Source organism: Ictidomys tridecemlineatus, chromosome 5, assembly GCF_052094955.1.
Source record: "Ictidomys tridecemlineatus isolate mIctTri1 chromosome 5, mIctTri1.hap1, whole genome shotgun sequence".
NCBI classification, from domain to species: Eukaryota; Metazoa; Chordata; class Mammalia; order Rodentia; family Sciuridae; genus Ictidomys; species Ictidomys tridecemlineatus.
The window spans coordinates 182,967,493-182,986,658 of NC_135481.1; the positions used below are offsets into that span (position 1 = coordinate 182,967,493).

The 19,166-nt window shown below is 48.1% G+C and overlaps 1 long non-coding RNA gene across 2 annotated transcripts; it reads right to left on the reverse strand.

The window, feature by feature from the left end:
* Positions 1-9,182: 9,182 nt before the first annotated feature.
* Positions 9,183-18,946, reverse strand: LOC144378130 (uncharacterized). Of its 2 annotated transcripts, XR_013439700.1 has the most exons (3): positions 11,844-18,946; positions 11,439-11,509; positions 9,183-9,602 (listed from the first exon to the last, which is right to left on the reverse strand). It is a non-coding gene; the product is annotated as an uncharacterized LOC144378130 (long non-coding RNA). The 2 variants fall into 2 exon arrangements; XR_013439699.1 differs by having other exon boundaries at positions 9,183-11,509.
* Between the last annotated feature and the right edge of the window lie 220 nt (positions 18,947-19,166).

Genomic DNA, 19,166 nt, shown 5'->3' on the forward strand with positions numbered 1-19,166 from the left:
GCTGCCCCTCATACTTAGGAGACCCTCCTAACGAGCACAGAATGAAGGTGGGATGGGCAGGTAATGAGGAGTCGCGCCTCCCCAGAGGGACCACATGTGAAGCCAGGGTCCCTCGCTTCCCCCGTTTCTTCATTTCTTCACACTCCCTTTTCCCCTTCCCTCCATCCCTACCTCTCCGTCTGCTTCCCTCTGCTTCCCTCTGCCTATGGATCTGCGAGCCCCTCTGCCTGGCCCCCTGTCTCCATCAGTCAATGTGTCCCCTCCCCCAGGGGGTCAGCCAGCAGTCAGCCTCTGGCCCCTGGCAGCCGTGTCAAGCCCCAGTAAGGGGCTGCTTTCTGATCCAGACCATTATCTGAGTCCCGGGAGGCCCCTGCTCTCAGAACATGGCCCTCCCACTTTGGAAGGAAACCAGGCTTTCACTTGTATCCGGGGCAAGGCAGACCAGAACTGCAGGCTAGGTCTGGAAGGACCCAGAACCCAGGTTCACCCTTCCCCACTTCAGGACTATCCAGTGTCTGCCAGACCAGTTGAGATATCGGCGAGTCGAGTCGGGTGTCGCCATTCACAGCAGCCATCAGCGAGGTGTGGCAGGAGAGAAAGCAGGAGGTGGAGGCTCAGGCCAATGGGTGATTAAGGACAATTAGGGAAATGACCCATTATCGCCACCTAGTCATCACCATCAGAGGCCTGCCCACCCTGGACACCCACCAAGACGCGGCCCATTAGATGCCCACCCTCTGCTCACCTCCTACTCTTCCCACACCCCCTGGGGGTGAGGCTGTGCCCTGCTTGCACCTTCCATCCAAGCTCCCTGAGAGAACTTCGTACAAACCCGGGAAGGGCTGCCTTGAGTGATGACCTCCCCATCCTGGAAGATGTTCAAGAGAGTGACCAATTCCTAAGTCTTCTGTAGAGGGAATCCACATTGAACTGCCTTCCAAAACTAAGACCCAGGCATCTTCAGGAAAAATCTTCAGCAAGGACACTGATTTATATCCATATATATATATATGCACGCACACACACACACACACACACACACACGCACAATATGTACACAACAATACCACCATTTCTACTTTAGAGAAGTGGGCATCATGATTCAGACAGATTAAAAGGCACAGCTACAAGGTTTGAGGTCTCAGATTCATGTCATTGTGACTCCAACGATGTCTAAATTTGTTCTTCCAGATTTCATCCAAAAGAAACACACAGTTGCTTGAGGTTTAACAGACCAGGCTCAAGAGCCAGACAGACCTGGGCTCAGACCCACCACCTTTGAACAGGTCATGTCACATTCATTAGCCTCAAATTCCATGTGGGGACAAGAGCCTATATCATGGTGGAAAGGAATAATTGAGACTATGACTATCAGCTTCTTCACCAAGGTCCCAGCACTCAGTGCTCAATCAATGGGCCATTGGACTCGTGATAAAATGGGAAAAACTGGGATTTGATTCCAGAAGGAATCCCAGGGGTGACAATAGGGGTTGATGATCCCAACAGCCACGTAACCCAAATAATCTGAGTCTTGACTCCAACCTGAGCAGGCACTGCCAGAGCCTGTCTCTGCCCCTCTGTGACACAATACACTGTCTCTGGTGTGAATTCCCAGTTTCTCTACCCTGCTCTAGACCGTAACCCCAGAGAGTCCCCCTCCTCTCTAGGCTTGACGTGAATCCTTTAACCATTAAGCACTTAACATCATGTGTTCCACCTTCAGAGGTTTCTAAACAGTAATTAGGCAGTGGAACACCCTGCCAGGGTGGCAAGAATAAATATCATTAGTGTAGGAGGAGGGTGGTAAGTGAGGTGCTTGGAGGCTTGGCACACGGAGGGATGGGGCTGGCATGAGGTGGCCAAGGCTGGGCGAGGCAGCTCCGTTGCCAAACCCCCAGGTGCCTCGTCCTCTCTCTTGGGGGAACTCAGCTCCAAGCTGCAACGACAGCTGATATACTGGAGACAGCCCACTAGTTTGGGTATCAGGAACAATCTGACTTTATTATTCATCCCTGCCATTGTGAATTTGGCCAAAGTAGTTGATCACTCTTTGCATTTTTCCTCATCTAAAACCATGGGAATTTTTCAATCATTCTCATACAGTAGTGATAAATATGGAATGAGATAACATAGGAAAAGTACTGAGCACACTGCTTAAAGCAGAATAAGGTTCTATACATTGTGACCCTATTGCTGCTGTAGTAAAGCCATCAAGGGATAATCATGGGTACACAAAATCCCTATTCAAAAATCTCTGTATCAGTCAGAATGGATGGGGTTATGCTACTGTAACGAACAAGCCCAAAATCTCAGATAAAACCACCAAGATTTCTCTCTCACCCAGTGCCCTGTGTTTCTCATGTAGATAGGCAGGAATGCTGATACCCCTGATGGCAGGTTCGCTTCTCTTCCAATGAGCTCACGCTGTGCCATGCTCGCTGAGTAGACTAGTGGCAGAATCATCCGGGCACTACAAGTCTTATTTTCCAATCTTTGTTTTGGAGTTGAACTGTATGAGTTAAATGCCTAGAAGATATGAAGCCCTGTACTAATACAATGTTCTAGAATTCAGCTGACCTTCATAGCAGAAAAAAAAGAAGGTTCCCCAAGGCTGTCCTTGTTACATCCCCAGACACTGGGAGTTGTCCTGATAAAGCCTCCAGGGTCTCCCCCAACAGCCTGCCATATGGCTCCCTCCTTCCCTCCTGATCTTCCCCTACAATGCAGTTGCTGCAAAGCAGTTTGGTCCCAGCTTCATTGAAGTCCATGATGTACTCTCTCAGGGACGAGCCTCCTATCAAGGAAATCACTGGCCAGCCACTCTGGCTGAGGGGACAGATTCTCTTGAAAATTTCTAGGCAGCGCTTAGAATCCAACTCCCCTGGTCAACTAAAGTGCTGTGTATTTCAGAACCTTGATGGTAAATGTCCTTTGGAGACAGAAATCAGAATCCAGCTGGAACTGGGGCAAGAGTCAGGATCCAAAGTGAAATGGGGTAAGTTTCTGGCTGTAAAACTCTGTAGAAACTCTATTCTACAACCAGGGAGATTTACAAGTCTTTACTGCTCCTGTCCTCAATGTCCTCGTCCATAAAACGGTCATTCCAACAGTTTCCAGATCCAGTTACTTCTCCTCCTAAGCAGTAAGTCAAAATGCAGTGATAGGAAATGAAGGGGTATTGAGGACATACGAGGTGCCAAGTCCATGGCTGGGGGTTGTTCATGAGTTTCCCAAGATGTTCGCCACCTCCTGAGAGAGCCACTCTTTTCCACTTCATAGGAAACCAAAGCTCTGGCAGTGAGATGACTTATCCAACCTGGTGGAATCTGCACCTGAGTCCTCGTTGTCCTCAGAAGGCTGGGTCTGTCCGTCTCCTCCCTCTTGGAGGCACCTTGGGAAAGAGGTTCCTATTGCCTCCACCCAGATGTCAAGCCATGCAGAGAGGAGTAATGGGTTGAGAAAGAGACATTACTTCCAGACTGTTCCTGGGAGAGCAGAGCCGGTGTGGGGAGTGGCCAGGGAAGCTAGAAATGGATAAGCACGTCCCCCACCCAATGATCGTTCTGAGTCCACAGGTCCATGTCTTCAGAAAGAGGCTTCCAAGCCCTGACTTGCAATTAATTACAGGTTCAATGACCGTATTGCATTCCTATCTCATATGGAATGAGATAACACAGGCAAAGTCCTGAGCACACTGCTTAAAGCAGAATAAGGTTCTATACATTGTGGCCCTGTTGCTGCTGTAGTAGAGCCATCAAGTGATAATCATGGGCACACAAAAGCCCTACTGCACACAGGGGTGGGTGCTGAGGCCTAGGGACCCACCACAACTGTGCCTGGTGCCTTCTTTAATGACCACCCAAACAAAGAGAAGCCATTTCTACTGCCTGTTTCACTGAAATACCTCTGACATTCATCCCTTCCTTCCTACCTATATCATGGTCACCCCAATCCGGGTCTCACTGGATTTTTTTTTTTTGCAACAGTTTCCTGACCAGTTTTCTGGCTTTTTACCTTTCTCTCTCCATCTAATGCAAACTTCCTGGGAGACATCAGAGTCATCTTCTGAAAATACAGATGTGATGAGACCTTACCCAAATTACAAACAAGCCAACAAAAACGCTCAGAACTAAGTCCATATTTTTAGTCGTTGACCTCAAGGTCATTTGCAGTCTATTCCATTTGACCTCTCCCGTCTTCTCTCCCACCCCCTTCCACGTGCATGGCCCCAGCCCTGTTCACACCTAACAGCTCTGTCATGGACAGTGTTTCATGTTTCCAAGGCTTGATCGAAGGTTCCCCTTTGCCAAGAGAATCTCTCTCCCAATTGTTGCCTTAATAAAATGCCATTTAACTGCCGTAGGAATAAAATCATTAAAGTGTGAGTATTCGAGGTCTTCTCTGCTCCCGGCTTCTTTAGGAGACCGAATCAGGACAATGTGTACATAAGGACACCTATGGAATGCAGAGAGACCGAGGTTCTATTTAACAAAGGATTGATATGTAGATAATATGAAAGAAATGCATTTTCAAAAAACACAAGAGACCTGAGAGAAAGGGACACTTGTGGCATTGACTGTTGAGATCGTGGAGGGAATTCCGGGATCCTCCACATGGAGGATCTTGAGCAGGGAAGAGTAATTAGTGGCCGACCTCCACTGGGCACTTCCTTGAGAAACAGAATAAAGGCATGAACTAGTTTCAAAAATTATGTCCATCTTGTTTGCTGTTATGTATCTCCAACACAAAAATCAGACTGAATCACATGGGATCAAGATTTATTCAGGCTACAAGTTCTTTAGAGTTTAAATCAAAGCTCTAGAAGTTTGCTTCACCACCTTCACTGGCCGGGTCGAATTAGTTCCTCCTCTTAGTATCACGACAGCCTTCGTAAGGTGCCTCGTTTGCACTCTTCACTTTGGGACATTTTGACTATGAGGTCCTGAGAGATCAGAGATGACTTATCTTCACCATCTCTGAACCTCCAGGTCCCAGAACAAGTCCTGACATAGAAAAAGTAGCAGCAATCCATTATTGTTGAATATATAACTAAATACGGGGCTGTGTTAACAAGGTCTCCACCAGCCTGACCCAGCACCAAGGTTTCACCCTGGCCACCCCGAGATAAGAGACTCCATTAAAGATCGGTCAGCCTCACTCCAAGGGGCCTCCACTTTCAGTTTTGGTCCTGACCACTTTCAGATGGAGATGGAAAACAGAAGTTGGAGGGAGGGAAAGTAGCTGAACATTTGAACTTTCTAAACAACAAAGAGAAGTTGTCCTATTTGGTCCTGAAAATATATCTGTGCCTCTTTTTTTCTCATTGCTCAATACCAATTTGCTCAACCTTCACCTTGCCTGAAAGAAGGATTATCAGTGGGCAAATTCTTTCATCATTCAATCTTTAGAGCAATAGACCTTGGGCACCTCACCCTCAACTGATGCCCAATGAAAATGGAAAGTCTGAAACACTCCCGTGGGAGACGTGGCTTCACAGAGGGCCTGAGCCTGTTGGAGAAATGTGTACCCAAGTTGGTGTGTCCCAGAAGGAAAGAGACAACCAAGAGAGGAGATGGAAACAGCACCCTGGCTTTCTTCTTATATACCTGCCTTTCCTCTGAGTGTGTCTACTTCCAGGATTTCTCCTTATAGGAACTTTCTCCTTATAGGAACTTATAGGAACTCCTTATAGGAAGAGAACAGAAGGGGATTCTGGGGGCTTCTCCTTCGTCACACTCAAGTTGCCAACCTCCAAACAGGACAAGTTGGAACCCAGAGTTCCCGTGCCCATGCACTGTACAGTTGCAAGGTCTCGTACCCAAATCAGACCAAGTAACCACAGGCCCTGCTTCACCTTCCAGATCCACAACTTCTTTAAAATATCTATTTGAGTGGCTTGCTCTGGGGATTTGATGAGATCATCCATGCAGAATGCCTGGCATATAGATAGTGAGTTCTCCATACTTGTTAACTATTATTATTATTATTATTATTACCATTAAAAACACCAGCATGCCACCCAGGAGACAACACCAGACGATGCCGGGTCTCCTGTGAGCATGCCATAGCTCCCCGAACTCCCCCCTTTGTAGCTTTCCCTACTTCCATACTTCCTGCTCAGTGTCTGTCTCCCCCAAAGGTCTGTGAACCTGGGAAATGAATCAAGGGACATGTTCATCCCAGCTGCTGAGAATCCCAGAAAATGCTCAAGGTATTTCCAACTTAATTTATTCACATTCTAGCCACTCCCACCTCAGCTTTTTGTTGTTGTTGTTGTTGTCTGTGGTTTTTGCTCATCCCCATATTAACCTCACCCCCCTCTTCCCCTCTTGGAGTCTCCAGGTAATCCTTCTGTTCTATTCAGTTCCTCTCCCAGCTCCCCAGTGCCCTGCCCATAGCTCTGCTCCATGTCTTTGGGATCTATGAGGAAAATAACCCAGAGGGCACGTTATACCTTGAAATCTCCAAGGAGAAAAGTATTGGCTGCTTAACTGACATTTATTGTTTATCCTGGGTTCAAAGACTTCTGGAATTTCTTTCTTCTGATTTGGATGTTACCAAACAATCGAAGTGCAAGTTTGTTGTTGCTGTTAGTTTGTGGCCTGAACAAGACATTGACATCAACATAATGAGGAGATACACTGAGAATCTGGAGCATTTGCTTGTTTTCTCTTATTTGCTCCTGACATCAGTCCTATTATTAAGTGGACGTTACTGTCCACCGAAGGTGAAGCTCAGAGAGGTGGTCACTTGCCCAAAGATACCCAGTTCAAAAAGACAAAGCTGGGATTGGAAAGGAGAGGCTGCCTGACTCGGGTCCCACACTCTGAAATCCATGCTGGACTCCCCAAAGGTCAACACGGATGCCCACACTGGCTCTCATCACCCCCATCCCTCCTGACCTGATCAAAGCAAGTTGAGACGTGAGCCCCCTGTCTCTGCCAGCCCTAAACCTGAAGAATGTTTTGCCACCATGAAAAATTTCTGGATATATGTGCAAATTCAGATTTCAGCCTTTTTCTGGAGTGATTGGAAAGCTGGGAGTCCTGAGCTCAACTCTTCACATGGCAGCAGTTAACAAAGTGGGATGATATCTGCCCCTGTGGGTCAGGATAGTTTCAAATTAAGCTGATTTCCTCATTTGGCTACCTGGCCTGGACATGTGTTTGAGTTTAAAATTCTCAACTCAAAAATCCCCATAACACGGTGAGCAAACTGGGGCACCAGGAACATGAAGAGCAGTGGGTGACATCTTTGGGGTCTTCTCTGAGAGCTGATCTTCAGCAATGCCTGCAACAGTGAAGGACGCCTCTTCAGCTGCTCTGCTCTCTACCTCCTACCAAGCCTGAAGGCCAGGAGAGGCTGCAGAGGTGGAACACTGGCTTGGATGCATGGGTATCCAGCTCTCCCCATAAACCACACCCCTCTCCTGACTGTGGCTTGTGGAGGTGGTGCAATGTCAAGGGCAGGTGAGGACAACTCAGAGCCTAGCACTGTCCTTACAAGTCCTGGGAAGGACCAGGTTTCCTGTGCAGGTGACCAGAACCAGGAGCACAGATTTCTGTGTTCCTCAAGGGTGAACATGCTTGAGGAGTACACGTGCGCTCTCTCTCTCTCTCTCTCTCTCTCTCTCTCTCTCTCTCTCTCTCTCTCTCTCTCTCACACACACACACACACACACACACACACACATCCCTATATACAAAAATATATGCAGGCAAAAACACACACATCTACCCAGGCATAATCACAATTACACATACATGTGCATATCCATACATATAAATACATCTATACACACTCAAACACACACGCCCACACATGCACACCCACACACCCACACATAGATGAACATATACATATATGCAAACAAAAAACAAACAATAGACAATATACAGATATGTGCACATGCACACACACACACAGAGCACACACCCGATGCTCTGACATGGGACAATGAGAGGAGGGGGAGAAGGAAGGAAGGAAAGAAGGGAGGAACCTTCTGAAGTTCCTATCACGGGAGCGTTTGCTCCATGACAGGCATTGTGCCATTTCCCGCTCTGTGCCTTTCAGTCCTCACATCTTCCCTTGAAAGTGAGGATATTCTTGTTTTTCTCAGATGGAGAAGCAGAGGCTCAGCGAGAGACCTCAAGGAGATGACTTCAGTCGCCGTTTGAGACAATCTGCCTTCCCCTGCGGAGAGGCTTGGAATTCAACTGTTGGGGTTCCTGTAAGGAGAGTGGAGCCCATTCTGATGATCGCACCTGAAGTCCTCATTGTGACTTGTTTGGGGACTTAGGTCCACAAGAAGATTACCCTTTCACTGAACACAGAGGGTCCAAGGGGCTGTAGGAGACTGGTGTTCAACAGCGACCCCGTGTGGAGGGGACCAAAACGATACTCTAGCAATGGCCAGTTCTCTCTTGATATTTGGAACTGAATGAGCCTCCAACTGCTCGACATCAAGTGATTCTTGGAATTTTCCAGGTACTAATATATGTCAGTGGGGACTCATGTGAGTGATGGGAGAAAATAAAGGGACTTCTGGCTCTGAAGGTGTTTCTGGAGTACCCTGCCAGACTGTCCACAAAAATAATTTACATTCTTTCCACCCGCCAGAACCCACCCATGCCTACCCTTGCTCACAAATGGGCTACTCACAAGAATCCTCACCTGTATAATAGAGGGAGAAAGAGTTTAGTGACAGAGAAAGCTGATTTTGAATCCTGGTTCCAGCACTCCCTAGGAAGATGACCGTGGGTCCTGTATCTGTCCGTTTCCTGTTGCTAACACAATTCTATAGTCTGGGTATGTTATAAAGAAAAGAGGTTAATTGGGGCTCATAGTTCTGAATGTTCAAAGTCAAGGGTCCACTTTGGGGATTTCTTTGCTGGCAGAGTTCTGAAGCAGCACAGACCATCACGTGGATGTTTACGTGTGTGTCTGTCTGGTCTCTCTCCCTCTTCCTATCAAGCCACCAGCAATTCTGTATGTGGGGAGGGAGTCCACTTTGATGGCCTTATCTAATCCTAATCACCTACCTGTGCACACCATAGTCAAAGGAGGTGACCGCCCTCTTAATACCTCACAATGGGGATTAAATATCAAATATGAAGTCTTGGAAATTATATCAAACTGTATCCAAACCATAGCAGGCACTTTCTCAAATCTTTACCAAAATCAGGGGTTTTTTGTTTTTGTTTTAATCATCATTTTGTTCATCCATTCTTTTATTAGTTCCCCAGGGCTGTCACCGTAAATTACTGCAAACGGGTTGGCTTAAAGCAACAGAAATTATTGTCTCACTGATCTGGAGGCCAGGAGTCCGAAATCAAAGTGTCACAAGGGCCATTCTCTGAAAGTCCTTGAGGAAGAGCCTTCCACATCTCCTCCAACTTCTGTTGTTTCTTGGAGTTGGTTGGCCTGTAGCTTCATCGGAAGTGACATGCAGAGCCGAGCACATCCCCTTATTTGCATCTGAATCTGAGTCTGGAGGAGTCTCATTCCAACTCAGACACCAGCCAATCAACAGTCTTCCTAGCGAATCATAAATAGAGCCACGTTGTCTGTCCTTTTGCTTTTATAATTCTCCGTGCTCCCCACTGCCCTTAGGAAGAGACACATCTTTTAGAATAGGCTTTCCTCTCCCATCCCAGCCTGGCCTTCTACTCCACCACTAGTCCTACCTCCCAAAAAGTTATCCAACAACCATGAACAGTCTATCCACATGCATTCTCCAAACCCGCCCCCTGCCAACTGCTACCTCTCTGATCTCCCCTCCACACCTTTCTCTACTGGGAGTGTCTCTCTTCATTGTTCAAAACTGTCCTCTCTGAATCTTTCCCAAATAGCCCTGGACAGAATTGGATCCCCCTGCCTTGAGTTCCCAAAGAATTCCCTACATGACACTGAAGGGGTACTACCCATTCACCATCATCAGATGCTGCCTCTGTGTTCTCCTCCAGATCATAAAGCACTTGTGTGCAGGGGCTTGGTTTACCCACTCCAATCCCCCAATCTAGCCCAAGTGGGCATGAAGCAGATGCTCAGTAAACACTTGCTGAGATAGACATTGGATGTAAGCATGTTATGAATTCCCAAATCCCCCGGCGTGGAGAGGAAATACCTAATACTCTCTGGTGTCTGCAACATAGTTTAGAACAATGAAGAGAACTGAATCTGAGTGATCACAGTGCCTGAGCTCTCCCCTTTACAGTTTCCATCCTTTAAAAACTCTGTCAAACCTCTTGCCCTCTATAAGCCTCTACGTTATCCTCTGACATTCTGAAGTGACACACATTCCATCCAAGGCTGGGGATGTTTAGAAACATCACTGTTTTAACCTTCCCAACAACCCAAGCAACATAGACACCTGATTTCCATTTTACAGATGAGGACACTGAGCTCCAGAGACTTTACCCCCACTTTACCCCCGTTAGGAAGCAGTAGAGCAGGGATCCAGAACAAGCCCCAAACCCAAAACTTTACTTATTCATTCATTGCTCCATTCAAAAAAGAAAGAAGAACTTAATTGAGCATCTACTATAGGCTCAGCTCCACTCTAGATGCTGGCAATACAGCAGTGACTAAAACAAGCAAATGTGTCACGTTCATGGCATTTACATTTCTGCTCATCCAGGCTGCCCTCAAACACTGATGACACAATATGAGAGAGGCAGCAGGACCACAGTGTACCCTAGAAGCCCTGCCACACACACACACACCAGCTTCTCAATGAGTGCAGCAACATGAACCCCACCCAATGGTGGAGATGGGGCCTGATGAGAAGCCGCTTCCCACTTGCCCAGGCAGGGTAGGTTGGAGTTCCCAGGCACCGATTCCCTAGCAGGGCCAGGACAGAGAGGGGAGAGACTACCTGGAAATTGCAGGTCGCAAATCTCCTCTCCCTCCACCTTGCGCCCCCTCCCTGGTCCTGTCCACAGCCGAGCACAGGAGCCATCGCTCAAGTTTATGATGCGCTGCGTGAAGGTTGCAGACCCACCATCATCTGTAATGGGTTGTTGTTTTTATTTTCCGTTTATGGGAAGCCTGAGTTACTACCTATGGTCACCGCAGCCATTAAACTGCTCCCAGGGCTGAGATTTACATATCGGCCATGTGACCCGCAACAAGCTCAGAGAGAAGGGAAAAAAACGGACATTTACAGTCTAATTAGAGCTGATGATGGATGCCCAGGGACAGCAGGGACCAGCCTTATCAACCCCCAGACCCTGGGAAGGTCTCACCCCCAATGCATTCCCTGGTGATGACAACCGTGGGGCCCAGGCCATACAGGAGATAAGGACCAGGACAGCAGGCACACCTCCCACTGGGGGATGGCGAGGAGGAGGGTCGAGGGAGGAGGAGGAAGCAGGGGTGGGAGGCTCTCCCCTCCTCTCCCCATTGGATCAAATTAATGTGGTAATTATGTCCATTACCTGAACAAAGGTCCCTGGCAACCAGTTAATAACCTGGAGTCTCCACAGCTTTCATCCCAACATCTCAAAACCTGTTATAAATAATTAAATGCTATTATTTGATGATTTGTGAAATCAAAGAACTTTAGAACCATCACTTTCCTCTCCTTTTGCTCTGCCCAGGATGCAGCTGGGCATCAGGTTCTCCAGTGAGGAAACTGAGGCACAGACAGGAGTGGGGTGCACTGGCTCAGATCCCCTGGCACCTGGCAGAGCTGTGAGCTCCCACTCGACACTCTGTCCTTAGGGGCTCCGGGGCTGCCGTCCTGCTGGCCCCACCCACTCCCCCGCACGAATCATCCCAACCCTCTGGGGCAGGCGAGGGACCCATGGAACACATCGGTCACCTCCCTCCCTGGCCCTTACCTTGGTCCCCTTTCACCTGGTGAATTCTTCACCTTGAACGTGGTCACAGAGGTTCTCCTTTTTCATGTGGTTTAGTCAAGGGACAGGTTTGGATCTTCACAAGCAAAGTACATGTTTCCACTAAGTGTCCAAAGCCAGCGGCCACTGCGTCTGCCATTCAGCCACCGCCTCCTGAAAGCTATCATTTTCCATTTCCTGTGACTAACATGCAGCAGAAGCTAAATTCACATGGTACGCAGGACGCTGCATCCAAAGAGTCGTTGCATCATCGACCACTGACAGGGTTCCAGAGCCCAAGCCAGGAACTGCACGGGCCAAGGACTGTGGGGAGCCGAGAACACAGGATGGGGCCTCGGTAATTAAGCTTCCCATAGTGACCCTGGACTGACCCCTGCCAGGATGCAGGCCTTGTGGAGCAATTGTTAAAATAATTATGTGTCTCCTCCATCAACCGAGCTTCCTAATCTCCGAATCCTTCCTATATTGATACTCTGATCAATAAGATAATGGTTATTCCCATTTTACAGATGTGGAAACTGAGGTTAGATATTTCTCCAAAATTACATACATAGTAGATGCCTTAACCAACATGGGGCTCAGTTTCTTTGGCCTCCAAATTTCCTTCTTACAATCTCCCAGCTAGTCCACCACCCAGTCCAAACTAGGAGAGATTCACCACCTGGCCACACAACCACTCACCTCTACACCTGTGTTTCAGAGACTCAGCACCATATCCATAGAGTAGGGAGCAAAAAGGAGAATTGACAAATACCTAGTGATCTTTGACATTCAAACAAAAATATTTGGGGGTGAAGAAGAATTTTCACTAATATACTACCATAATTGCTATTCTAATTGCCAACACAAATAAAATTAACTAGATCGTGGCCCATTTCTCCTTTGCCTTGAGGACCTTTAGCTTTATCGGCATTTCAGTAAAACTATGGCAGGTCTCAGCCATACCGATGAAGCCACCACATCTTGTCATCTGCGCCTGATTGACGAACCAAGGCTACCCAGAGAATTACTGGGTACCAGTGATGTGCCACCCACTGGAGGTTAGGATAACACAGGTGACTGAGATGGTCCCCACCCTCAGGAAGTACCCAGTCAAGAGGAAACAGGGAGTGAAGCCCCCAGGAGCTGGGCAGCTGGGCACCTGGAGGAAGGCGGGGAATCCTGCAAGCCCAGGGCAGACCCGTTACAGCTGCAATGGGAGCACAGCTAGCTACCAGCTCTGAGCCCACCAAACAGAACAAAGGGGGACACAAGGGCTTCGATTTCTCCTTCCCCCCCCCAAGGTCTAGGGTGACCACTGGTCAGATCTTGTGATGACCAGCCTCCTGAGTCAGTTTGGGCTGCTATAGCAGATTGCCAGAGACTGAATGATTTAAACAAAAACATTTATTTCTAGAATCTGGCAAGTCCAAGATCAAGGCACTAGCAGATCCTGTGCCTGGTCAGGGCTGCCTCTGGTTTGCAGGAAGCAGTCTAATTGTCTTTGCATATGGCTGAGAACAGACAGGGAAAGCTCTCTTCGGGCACTAATCCCATGAGGAAGGCCTCCCCTCATGACCTAGTCACTTCCCAAAGGCCTTCTCCTGACGCCATCCACTGAGGGTTAGGACTTAGCTAATGAGGGAGGACACAAACCCTCGGCCCACAGCACCAGCAGTGGGTGATCATGACACTAGCCTTCACGTGCCTGTCATTTTGGACTCACCCAACTGCTCCCTCCCAGAGAGGATCCCACTAGGCTTTTCCAGAGGTTAGGGAAGATTCCCCTCCCACCCAAAAGACACGAGAGCCGATGCTCCTTCCAAAGAGAGGGCAAAGTGAACAGCATCTAACCTGAGTCTAGGGGACTCAGACAACAGAGCATTAGGAAACTAGAAGGACTACCAGCCACGTAGCATCCAACACTGTCACCTCCTGTGAACACACAGTCCAGGCACCAAGTTCACCCAGCCCAGGTAAGTCCATTGAATTACCCTCCCACGCACAAGCCACCACTGGTCACCAGCGCTCTACTGCAGTGGCAACTGGGAGGAGTAGAAACCAGCATCCAGGTTTATTATAGAGGAGGAACATTGGTAGAGACTGACACCCAGTCACTGAGAGCGAGCGGCCCTGCCAGTCATTAGCCGGGCCTTGGAGGGACAGTCAAGCCTTTGACAACAACGGCTGGTGTCTATAAAGGGCCAGACCCTGTGTCTTGGGGGAGCAGACAAGGCCAGGACACTGCCTGTCTTTGAAAGCTCTCAGAAGGTAGGAGAGAGGGCAGCCACATCAGCAGGTCATTATAGTAAGGGACACAAAAATAAGAAAGAAAGAGAGGGTGGTCGATTCTACCTGGGAAATTTGAAAGACTCAGAGGTGAAGTTACGTGAGAGATGAACTTTGAAGGTAAGTAGATCATCGGGTGAATGAGGAGAAACTCATCAGAGAGAGAGCACCATGCCAGGCTGAGTCATGGACTATGGAGTCGGATTTTGTGGGTAATAGTTAGGCCAGTTACCACCTGGGTGACTGAGACAGGCCACTCTAATGTCTCTGTGCCTCAGGGTCCCCCTCAGTGTCTAACTTAATAATTTAAAAAATCATATTTTTTTAATTATTAAGTTAGACAATTTATGTCAAAGCACTGGACACAGTGCCTGGGAACTGAGAGTTGCCCAAGAAATGCCAGCTGTTTCCATGATGGGCAGAGGAAAGGTGGGAAACAGGAGGCCAGGCAGTGTGGCTTGGGCTTTGGTACAAAGTGATTACGGTATTTATCCCATAATCCAGCGGGAGAACCCAGTGGTGTCTGAACTGGAGGATGGCACACTGGGTTGGATTGGTGACCAGGGGGCTGGATGCAGGAATACCAGAGAGCAGCCAGCGGTCTTGGGCTTGACCTTGAGCACTATAAACGAGGGTGGAGAAAAGCATTCTGAAACTATGAGAAGACAGTAGAGAAGGTCTCGAGTAGTCTTGATGACTATGATGACCAGCTTTACATATCTACTTGGCTGGTTGGCCCCCGGTCATTTCATCCAACTCTAATCCAGGAATAACTGTGAACGTGTGTTATAGATATACTTAGAATCCATAACCAATGGACTTTACTTGCTGGCGCTGATCCTAAATAATTTGGGTATACTAGATTCAATCAGTCAAAAGGCCCAAAGAACAGGACTGAGGTTTCCATATTTTGCTAAGGGAAATAAAACTAGTCACAGGATAGATACTGCATATTCCACTTACGTGAAGGTGTATTTATTTTTTATTTATTTATATTTTTGATACTGAGGATTGAACCCAGGGGTACTCTACTGCTAATTCCCAACCCTTTTTGTTTTTTTTTGTTTTTTTTTTTTTTTATTTTGAGACAGGGTCTTGCTATGCAGCTTAAGGCCTTGCTAAATTGGTGAGGCAGGCCTTGAACTTGCAATCCTCCTGCCTTAGCCTCCCCAGTCACTGGGATTACAGGTGTGTGCCACCGTGCCCAGCCACAAAGTGATCAAAACAGTCAACCTGAAAGAAGCAGTGAGTGGAACGGTGTTGTCAGGGGCCAGGGCAGGGAAAAACAGGGAATAGTTGTAATTCGATGGTTATGAAGTTCCAGTTTATCTAATAACTGGATAAGCTTTAGAGATCTGCTGTACAACATTGTGTGTGTCATTAACCATACAGTATTATGTACTTATTTAGAAGGAAGGTCTCATTTAAAGTGTTCTTACCACCCAGAAGGAGAGGCGTAAGGAAATTTTCGGAGGTGATGGGTTAAAGTCACCTTGATCATGGTGATGGCATCCTAGGTGTGTACGTATGTCCAAACTCATCAAATTTCATGTATTAAACGTGTGTATATTTTAATATTAATTATACCTCCATAAAACTGTTTTAAAAAAAAGAAAAGCAGGGGTAAAAGAAACCACATCAGTTCCTAGAGAGTCTTCACAAAGCCTCGCATATACGGATCCTGCCTCATCTTTGTGCCAAAGTCCATAAAAATCTTCCTTTTATGAAGCTGGTTTTTCTGGGCAAGGCAGCAATTCCTGCCTCGGTTGGCGATTCCGTGGCACAGCTCGCAGACACTGGGACATATTGACTCTGACATATGGATCGGGCTCCTGAGTCGGGGCTTTTGTGTTTTGTTTTGTTCCTAATGGATATATATAGTTTTATAAGGTTTCTTTCATGTTAGGCTGACTCTTTGATCTCCCCAGGAAACCCTTCCCCCCACCCTTAGATTTTCTTTTAATCTACAAAAATCACTGACCACAGCTGCAAACAGGGAAGGATTCGGCGGACACACGAGCAAGGCAGAGGGGGTGAGCGAAGCCGGGGAGAGAGAGAGTGGGGAACAGCAGGTTGCTGCTCAGGGGGCTCTGCGATGTGTCAGGAGCACTCCGCAGGCACCCACATCCCATGTTCCAGAATGGGCCACTAACCACTGGGAAGGGGACACCCTCCCTAGGCCAGGTTTGTCTCAGGTAGCAGCAATTTCCGTCTCTGCAGCAGCTGGGTGAGGTGAAGACCTGGCCTCTGCTCAGCAATCAAGGAAACAGAGGCTCAGGGAGCACCTTAGGGTGGGTTCCCGGGAGGCAAACCCCGAGATTGAAGTTCCTTTCAGATTCAGAGGAAAAGGTGCAGGAACACCACGAGGAGCGCCTACACACTGACTACCAAACTGGCCAGTCTCCACGGTCTGCTCTTATCTGCTCTTATCTTTCTTTGTCTTTCTCCTTCTCCCTCCACCCCTCCCATCATTTTGTCTTGTTTTCTTGTTTGTTTTTAAGGAATTATTTGGAAGTCATTTGGAAGCAGGGGATGGCAGCACACACCTGTGATCCCAGCAATGACTCAGGAGGCTGAGGCAGGAGGATCGCAAGCTCAAGGCCAGCCTGGGCAACTTAGTGAGGCCCTGTTTCAAAATAAGAAAATTTTAAAACATTTTAAAAAGTCTGGGGTTGTAGCTCAGTGGTAAAGAACCCTTGGATTTAATCTCCAATATAAGAGAGAGAGAGAGAGAGAGAGAGAGAGAAGTTAGAGACATTGTGACATTGTGTACCTTTACTACTAAATATTTAAGGTTTGCGTCCTAGGCTCAGGGACATTCTTTAACAAAACCATAATATAATTAGCAAAATAAGGAAATTTAACACTATGACAATATTCTTATTATACCTGTAAAGTCCAAATTTGAATTTTCGTCAATCGTCCTAGTAATGACCTTGATAAGCTATTTGTCTCACCTGGTTCTAGAGCCACGTATTGTATTAAACTCTCTTGTCTCTCTACTGTCCTTTAAGCCAAAACATCTTTCCAGCCTTCGTCTTTTTTGACTTGGACATTTTTGAAAAAGCATTGGCCAGAAATTTTGTGGCATGTCCATAAATTCTGTCAAGACAAAGATCCCTGAAAGCAGGGACAGGACGAAGTGACGGGGTGGCAAGAAGTGGAATCACAAAGGAAAGGTGACCAGCAAGGGTGCTCTACCAGCAAGGTTCCATGGACAGAGAGTCTGACCGAGGCCCCTAGGGACGCTCTACAAGTAGGTCACATATCCAGATATCCCAGCTGGGGGCCGATGGAGCTGGAGAATGTACACCCCTGTCCCCACAGTCTCTCTCGGCTTCCGTACCCCATGCATGGCCAGCCACGGTCTTAGGGGGTTCTACGATCACAGGGCACCCACGCTGGCTGTTGGCTGGTGTGTACAAGAACAGCAAAGGGACCCAGGGGAATAAAGCTGGGACAGTGACCCTGTTTACTTGGAAGAGTCGATGTGCCCCGTACCACACAGCCTCTGAGTGTGGGAGCTAGAATTCCAACCCGCTCCCATGCCGATCTCCATACTCTCTCCCCTCCCTGGAGAACTAAAATCAACCAGAGGACCCGGATAACCTGGCTCAGCGCAGCCTGCACTTGTTGACTGACCGCCAGCTGCAGACCTGCTGAGTGGCTGCGGGATGGACTGCAGACCCGAGACACTGGGCCCCACAGAGGAGTGAGAGCTCCATGAACTTGCAGAGATAAGTTAGGAGTCACAAAGTCAAGACCAGGAGCAGCCGGGGTTGGATTTCCTGGAAAGCCCGGGCAACGGGCCAAGATTGAATCCAGGGAGCAAAGTTGAGAGGCCAGGTTGGGAGCTGATGAGCCCCTGGTGAGCTGCTCAGGGATCAGAGTTCATGAACCAGGCGAGGACAAAGCAGAGGTTTGAAGGCAGGAGATCCGGGTCACTGAAATCTCATGCGTGTTTACTCATGCGATCAATTCCACCGGTGTTTACTGAGCACATACTGTGTGTCCAATACTGTCTGGGGCTGGGGATAGAGCAGCCCATGCATCAGGCAAACATTCTTGTTCTGCCAGGTCCGGGGTACTCACCTACAATCCCAGCTACTGAGGAAGCCGAGGCAGGAGACTCACAAGTTCAAGGACATCCTGGGCAACTTAGCAAGACCCTGTCTTAAGATAAAAATTTAAAAAAAAAATTAAAAGAGGACAGGGACTGGGGATAAGGTTTGTGGTAGACCCACCTAGCATTCCCAAAGCACTGGGTTCAATCTGCAGAGCAGAACAAAATCCTTGTCCTGTGTGTTGATCTTATAGCGGGGCAAAGACAGACAAGCTCAATGAGGACATCATAAAGTAGAAAGTTTTAAGTGGTATGCAGAAATACAGCATGAAAGGAGGAGAAGGGGAAGGGGTGTGGGGGAGGTAGGGACGCGTTTGACGGAGGATAACCTCATGGGGAAAGTGTGACGAACTTGACCTGATGAGGCAATAGCCATGTGATAAACATGAAGGTCATGATTCCCACTGAGAGGAGGGGAAGTCGTTAGTGGTCCTAAAGTTAAGCTCTAAGGGGGTGTGGGATCCCTTTCTTTAATATCAGGATGTGGTGATTCAGGCTCATGATTTCCAAGCAATCTGGAGGACTCTGGTGGATAGGAGCCATGGTCTTCTCTGTGGGTTCCAAGACCAGAGAGTAGCTGGGGCTATGTGTCATGGCAGATCGAGACCCCAGGTCTGTCTGGTCAGGGGAGCAGAGACAGAGGCTGAGACAAGAAGATGAACAAACAGGCAAGGGTAAGGAATGCCCAGGGTTTCCTGTGGCCTCTCTGGGTGCTGAGTCTACCATCAACACAAGCCGTGTGTCCCCCCCGCCCCAGCCCCCCCCTGCACTGCCCTCTAGCTCGGCTGGGACCTCTGACTGCCCTGCTCAGGACAAACATCAAAGTAGGACTGAGCCTGCAGCTCGAGTTCCAGTCCGGTCCCTGAATTCTGGCTACCTTCCGCAACATGCATCACGGTGCTCTTAGCCTGAGA